The sequence below is a fragment of the Mercenaria mercenaria genome, chromosome 3 (genome assembly GCF_021730395.1).
Source record: "Mercenaria mercenaria strain notata chromosome 3, MADL_Memer_1, whole genome shotgun sequence".
In the NCBI taxonomy this organism is placed as follows: Eukaryota; Metazoa; Mollusca; class Bivalvia; order Venerida; family Veneridae; genus Mercenaria; species Mercenaria mercenaria.
In genome coordinates, this window is record NC_069363.1 from 91,898,445 (window position 1) to 91,906,242 (window position 7,798).

General features: G+C 32.9%; 1 non-coding gene across 1 annotated transcript; it reads left to right on the forward strand.

Moving 5' to 3' along the window:
• Positions 1 to 6,523: 6,523 nt before the first annotated feature.
• Positions 6,524 to 6,595, forward strand: Trnac-gca (transfer RNA cysteine (anticodon GCA)). Its single transcript has one exon. It is a non-coding gene; the product is annotated as a tRNA-Cys (tRNA).
• The last annotated feature ends 1,203 nt before the right edge of the window (positions 6,596 to 7,798 follow it).

Sequence of the window (7,798 nt, forward strand, 5' to 3'; positions counted from 1 at the left end):
ATGAAAATTGGTCTGAATGTTCATTTTGATGATATCTAGATCAAGTTCGGAACAGGGTCATGTGCGGTCAAAAACTAGGTCAGTAGGTCTAAAAATAGAAAACTTTGTGACCTCTCTAGAGGCCATACTTGTGAATGGATCTCCATAATAGTTGGTCAGAATGTTCACCTTGATGATATCTAGGTCAAGTTTGAAACTGGGCCACGTGCCTTAAAAAATTAGGTCAGTAGGGCAAATAATAAAAAAACCTTGTGACCTCTCTAGAGGCCATACTTTTCATGGGATCTGTATGAAAGTTGGTCTGAATGTTCATCTTGATGAGATCTAGGTCAAGTTTGAAACTTGGTCAACTGCGGTCAAAATCTATGTCAGTAGGTCTAAAATTATTAAAATCTTTTGACCTCTCTAGAGGCCATATTTTTCAATGGATCTTCATGAAAATTGATCTGAATGTTCACCTTGATGATATCTAGGTCAGTTTCAAAACTGGGTCACATGCGGTCAAAAACTAGGCCAGTAGGTATAGAAATAGAAAAACCTTGTGACCTCTCAAGGGCCATATTTTTAGGAGATTTTTCTAAAAAATTAGGGGAGAATTTTCCCCTTGATGATTCTAGGAAAATTTAAAAAACGGGATCAGTCCCTTCGAAAATTTGTAAATTAGGTCAAAAAATAAAAAAACCTTGTGCCCTTCTCTTAGCCCAAAATTTTTTTTCAGTGGTTTTTTCTGAAAATTGGTCGAATTTTTATCTTGTTTAAGAAACTGGGGTTAATTTTCGAAAGGGGTACATGACCCTAAAAAACTAGGCCACTGTTAAAATTTGTAGAAAAAATGATGTTATTTCTAAAAATGGGTCATGGGGGAAAGGTGAGCGTTTCGGGAAACCATCATGGTCCCCCTTGTTTTTTAAATGGCTGAAAGGGAAAACCCGGGAGACCACTTTTCTTGGTAAAACAAGGAGGGTACCCCCCAAAATTTTTAGGCTTTATTTTGACATTCTGTATTGTAAAATTTTTTTTTTTTTTTGGTTAAATTTTTTCCCCTTTTGTTGTTCCTGCCCTTTGGAATTGATTTTTTTTTCTGGGGAATTCTTTTCCCCCAAGTGCAAGATAAAAGGGTGGGGCAAATATAGGGCCATTTTGGCCCCCTTGTTTTGATTAAAGTGAACGGGACCCAGCCTATATCCTGTGTCCATAGTTAATTTTATCCCCCCGCCAAAGGCAAGGGGATTTTTGAAATCTTTCCGTCCTTAGGTGCGTCCCATGATCCGCCCGCAATGATCTTAGTCCGGAGCATAACCCCAAAATTTAATGGAGGGTTTTTTCTTCAAACTTATACAGGATAGAAAAAATTGGGGGGAAAGTGCGTGTGAAAAACCCTAATTACCTTGCCTATTTTTTTGAGTTTTTTCCCCTTTTAACTTATTTTTTAAAAAAATTTGCCCGGAGCATAACCCCCAAAAGAAATTGGAGGGATTTTTTTAAGCCCTTCATCACTGATAGAACCTTTGGGGGGAAAAGTAAATTTGCAAGAAAAATTTAACCTGCCTTGCCTTTTTTTTGAGTTTTTCCCCCTTTATTTATTTTTTTTAAAAAATTTTTGCCCGGAGCAACCCCAAAATACGGAGGGATTTTTTTCCCAAACTTAAATACACTGATAGAAACATTGGGAGGAAGTGCATTTTGGGGGGAAAAAGAAAAAAAAAACCCCTACTTGCTTTTTTTTTGGTTATTCCCCTTTATATATTTTTTTTAAAAAAAGTGGGGGGGAGTTTTCTTTTCTTTGCTTTAGAGGGTTTTTTGATTTTTAAATTGGCACAAAGGGCCCCCAACCCAACGAGACAGAATGTCATGCGCAAAATCCAGGCCCCTGGGGTTAAGGTAAAGGGCCCCCCACACTTAGGGGCCCAAAGGGTCAGATACAAGAATAAATTTTGTTTGAAGCATTTTTTCCCTTAATGTTTGGGGGGTTTTGATGTTATTTGGGCACTTTTTAAAACCTTCGATAAAAGTGTTTTGGAATTCCCTTTCTTGAATTTAACCACCCCCCTTTGTTTTAAATTTTTTTAGATTTTTTGAAAATTTTTATTTTTGTCGTAGGGGAAAAAAATGAGCCAAAAACTTTTCTGTTTTTTCCCAAGAGCAACATATTGGGGGGGTTTTTGGGGCCAAATTTTCCCCTGGTTTTTTGGTTTTTTTTGGGGTTGGGTTTTTGTTTTTTTTTTTTTTTTTTTTTTTTTTTTTTTTTTTTTTTTTTTTTTAAAGGGGATTAACTTTTTGTTTGTAACAATTAAAAAAAAAAATTTTTTATTAAAAAAAAAAAATTTTATAATTTAAATTTAAAAAAAAGGGAAAAAAAAAAAAGCCCCTTTTCTTGGGTAAAACCTGGATTTTATTTTCCCAATTTTAACGGTTTTTAAAGTTTTCTCCCTGGGAAAGGGTTTTTTTTTTGTGGACTTTAAAGAAAAAAAAAGTTTTAAATTTGATTAAAAAACACCAAAAAAATTAAAATCCCATTTGAAAATACAGCTGTTGAGAAAAAAAAATTTGCGGTAAAAGGCATTTTTGTGACTTTTGGGCATCGTTTTCCCCTTTTTGCTTTTTTTTCCCCTTTTTTTTAAACAGAGCCTTTCAAAAAAAATTTTTCATAGTTTTACGGTTCATTTAATTTTAAAATTTAGCAGTAAAACCCCCAAACACCATGAATTTGATTTTTTGGAAAAATTTTTTAAAAAAAAATTTTTGGGGACCCTTAAAAGGGGGGGGGGCTGGGGGGGGGGGAAAAAGGGGGGGGGGGGCCCCTTGAGGGGGGGGGGGGGGCAGGGGGGGGTTTTGGGGAGGGGGGGGGGGGGGGGGTTTTGGTTGGGAAAAAAGGGGAAGGGGGTTGGGTTTTCTTGGGGTTTCCCTTTAAATTGCCGGGAAGTTGCCTTCAAAAAAGGGGGGGATTGGGGTTTGGGTTTTTAAAAGGTTTTAAAAAAAATTCTGGGAAAAATTTGAATTTAAATTAAAATTTTAAAAAAAAAAAAAATTTAAAAATTTTTTTTTTTATATTTTTTGGGGTGGGTTTTTGTATTTGGGGGGGTTGCTGGCAAGGGTATTTAAAGGTTTTGGGGTTACCAAAGTTTTAAAAATGGGGGTAAGTTTGGGTTTTGAAACTTTTGGGGGGTTGGGGGGGGGGGGGAATAGGGGTATTGTGGGGAATGGGGTTGGGGGGAAAGGGGGTTTTGGGTTATTTTGGGTTGGGGGAACCCGGGGTTTGGGGAAAGGGGTTTTTTCCCTCTTCATTAAAAAAAAAACTGGCATTTGACCAGTAAATTTTGGGCTCCCGGGGGAAAAAGAAAAAAAAGGAAACTTAAAAGGGGGGGGGAAGGGTTTTGATGTTTTTTAATTGGGGGGGGAATTTTTTGGTTTTTTTTCGGAAGGGGTTTTGAGGGGGGTTTTTTTTTAAAATTGTGGGGAAGTTGAAAGGTATGTTTTGCCCATTTTTAAAAAGGGAAAAATATTTGGGGAAGGATTTTTAAAAATTTTACAGACTTCCCTGTTTTGAAAGTTTTTTCCCCAACCCTTAGGGAAGGGGGGAAAGGGAAAAAAACCAAGGGCGTTTTTGGGGTTGAAAATTTTAAATTTTTGTTTTTAGGATTCCATTTTTTTTCTTTTTTTTTTTCCTTTGGGAAAAGATTATTTTGTCTTTAAGATTTTTTTGTAGGTGGGCCCTTTTTTAAATTTTTGTTTTTTGGGGGCCCTAGATTTTTCAATTTTCTTTTACAAAATAAAAAATTTTATTTTTTTAAAATTTAAAATAGTTTAAAACAAAGGGGCCCCAAAGGGTTTTTTTCCCAGCCATTTACTTTTTGTGATTGGGAAAAGCAACAAAAAATGAAATGTTTTTTGTCATTTCAGCACTAAAAACCAAAAGTTTGAAGGCCCCCTCCCGGTAGGGGAAAAATCACTAATTTTTCCAAAGGGGTTAAAATTTTAATTTAAAAAAGGAAAAGTTTATCATCCCCATTACAAAAAAGGGGTTTTTTACAACAGAAGTTTATTTTCCCATATAAAAAAAAGAAAAAGATAAAAGATTACTTATGAAAGTCCAAGTCTGTTTAGAAATAATAAGTCTTAAGGATATAGAATTCTTCTCGTGATGAAGCCATCTTGCTGGCTTACGATTGGTCAGTGGTTTTTCGTTGATTTGTTGTTTTAAAACTACTTTGTTAAAAATTCATAAATAAAAAAAAACAACCAGTTATGTTTATAAAGTAAAAATTTTGTAAAAATAAATTAATTTAATGGAGTAATTTTCATGGTTAGTAAATAGGAAAAATTTAGCCCCAAAAAAGGGAAAATTTCCCAGTTTTTTATTTTTAAAAATTTAAAATTTAAACAATTTATACCCCCAGAAATTCCCTTTTAGAGCAAACCCCAAACAAAAATTTCATGCCAAAATTTAAATGGTTTTACGGGTAGTTACAGACTGAAGTTGATGCATGGGGTTTTAAAAAAATTATCTTTAAATTTTTTGAATATGTATATTACTTTTATGTATGTTATTAAAAAACCAATACTACCCCAACCCCTGCTTGAAAAAAATCCCCGAAGGACCCCTGTGGCTTTTCCCCATGGGAAGGGGTAGTTGTTACATGTTAAAATAGGTTTTTGGTTTTAAAAAACCAAACAAAAAGATTTAAAACCCAAAAAAATTTGTATAATTTGTTTAGGGTTTTATGGGAAAACGATCTCATTTTAAAACCTTTAGCTTGTGAAATTTCAAAGTGGACCAGGCCCACATTAAATTTGGGGGGCAGTACTTTTTTATTACCGGTGTATTAAAAGGGGTTTTTTGGGCATATTTATGATGAAAGAAAAAAGTGAGACAAAGATCACCCTGTTAAACCCGCACGCTCAAAAGGAAAAACCCAATTAAAACCGCCAGCAGGAAAAGGTTAATATTCAGAAAAATTTTTAAAAAAATGGAATAAGATAAGTTGGGCTTCTGGATTAGCAAAAAAAAAATGAAGGGGTTTAAATTTAAATCAAGATACGTTATTTATTTCTTTAAATTTAAGCCCATGATGACCCAAAGTTTAAAAAATATTCCCTAAATGGGGGAATATATACCTAGGATTTTGTTTAAAACGAAAGTTCTTCATTTGGTAAAATTTTTAGTTTTATTCAGTAAAAATTTTTAAATAATGGCATCTTTTTGTTTGGGAAATTTAACATGGGTTGTTTTAGACTTTTTCTTTTAATTTTTTTTTCAAATTAATTGTGGGGAAGGGGCTGTATTAGATGCCAGTTTATACGGGTTATGCTTTGTGTTTAAAATTTGTTTGGCATTATTATGGTAAATTTTTTAAAAACCAAAAATTTAAGGCAGTATATCCCCAGTATAATATATCAATTACTTTTTTAAAAGCTACGGTTTGGTAGAAATTCATTAAATTTTACCAAAAAAAAAACCCAAAAATTTAGGACTAGAACTCGATTTATTGTACTTACCCAAATTTTTAAATTTTTTTCTTTGATCTTAAAGGGGAAAGGGTAAAATCCCTTTAGCAATTTATTCAGTGAAATTTCTTTCCTTGACATGTTTAAATTTGGGTTGAAAAGGGTTTTAAAAAAAAAATTCCGTGTTTTTGGGGGGGCCCTTTGAAAAAATGCCCTTTTACATCTTATATGAAAAATCTTTTTAAAATTTTAAATGCTTTATAGTTTTTTTCAAATTTTTACATAAGAAAAAAATTTTAAAGAATACATGTAGATTGTTTATTGATAAAGGAAAAAAATTGACCCTGTAGGATGATACAAAAAAAAAAAAACAGTTGATGTTAAAAGATTTCCCTAAAGTATGGGAGCGGTTAAACAAAGGAAAATTTAATTGTGATTTGGGATGGGGAAAATTTTTATATGAGTTGATTTCAAATTTTTTGATAAAGCAAATTTTTTGAAAGAAAAAAGAAAAATATAAGTAGGTGGTAAAATTTCGTTTCATAAAAATACAGCCGGGGACAAAATTTTCCGGTTTTTAATATTATTTTTTTATAATTTAAGTAACAAACTTTTTTCCTTTTTTTGGTCTAGATGAAGGGGGAAAATGAGAGATGATCTGTACCCTGAAGGGGGGAAAAGCTAAATACAAGTATTTTTTCAGCTCCCGAAGGAAGTGATGAAATTTACAAAAAATTTAATGTTTTTCAGTAAGGGAAAAAGGGGGACAATTTCGTATCTTAATTTAATTTTTTTAAAAAAATATGTTTTTATTCCCCCAAAGCAAAAAGTTTTAAATAGAATAAGATATTATTTTGGGTCATATCTGTTTACTGTTAGCTGACGTGGCAATATTTGAAAGCTCCAGGGCAATATTGATTAAAATTTCAATCAACATTATGCAATAAGGGTGATAGTTATGTTTATTTCCATAAATTGATTGGTTGAATTAAAATTTGTAGAAAAAGATAAAAGTAATACAAAAGACAAATTAAGAATACAATATAACTATGTTTCATTGTACTGAATTATGTCAGTTGGGGGTATAGCTCAGTGGTAGAGCATTCGACTGCAGATCGAGAGGTCCCCGGTTCGAACCCGGGTGCCCCCTTCGACTTCTTTTTTTTTCTCTTCTTTTTTTTTTTTTGGTGTGGTTTGTAGCTTTTTCTCATTTATGTGATATATTTTATAACAATTAAGTGATAGATAAGTTTTAGATATAATAAAAACACTGTCTTATCACTCTTGTGTCATTGGAAGTAAACTGTGTACAAAGAAGAATGCCATTGAACTCTGCTGTAGGAACATTCTTAAATTTCCCATGCTGAAAAAACGTAGATTGTGCCATTGTGTAAAGAGTTCAGAGTTTAAGTGCTTATAATTTCCTTGTACTACCCGGTGATGTTGGGAATCAGTTTTAAACGGATCAGCACAAAAATATCTTTATTGTCCATTAATCCTGTAGAATTCTATAGTGTGAGAAAGCCATCCAGCAGGTCCAAGGTTCAATCCAGGTGTGACTACCCCTGAAATAATGCCAAGAGGGACACCTGAGGTCTTCTGGCTTCATTAAGAAAGATGACAAGTCATCATATGACATAATTTGTGTTTGTATGACTTAAGGTAGTTCTACATGATTGATTAAGCGGAAGTTCAAAAATCTGTTACTCAAACTACAGTTATTGGCGTTTCCTTTTATTGTGCAAACTTCAGCCTAGGATATTTGCTACCACAAATTCCTAACTTTACTACTTAAGGACAGAGTGTATTTGTCACTGTGTGATGGCAATTTAGTTAAAGTGCATAAACAGTTAAGCACTTACAATATTTCGATGTGGTGGTAGGTAGTAATGCATAATAATGAATTAAAAATGTTACCATTGACTGCAATCACTGGACAGGTGAAAAGACTTGTTTATACCTGTAAGTTGTTTTACAAAACCTACATGTTACTAAAATCCACTTTTATCAAATGCTTGATGACACGGGAATGAAATAAAGCCATTACATAAATTTGATATTACACTAGTGTAATAAAGCTTTGACTTTGATGTGGCTTTTAGTATTAGGAGATGTGAGTCGAATATACTTGGTCTATGATAGGTAAAGAAAGAGGAAATTTTGATGTTTCAGCAGGAAAAGCTTACATGTGATAAAAAGAATATTACATTTGTGTCTTTCCACATTGAAATTATTAAACTCATTGAATAAAATTGATAAAATTTTATTATTTTATTCAACTTGTTTAATAAATTCAATATGAAAAGATGCTCATGTAATATCCGCATTTACTGTGTAAAAGATATATATGCCT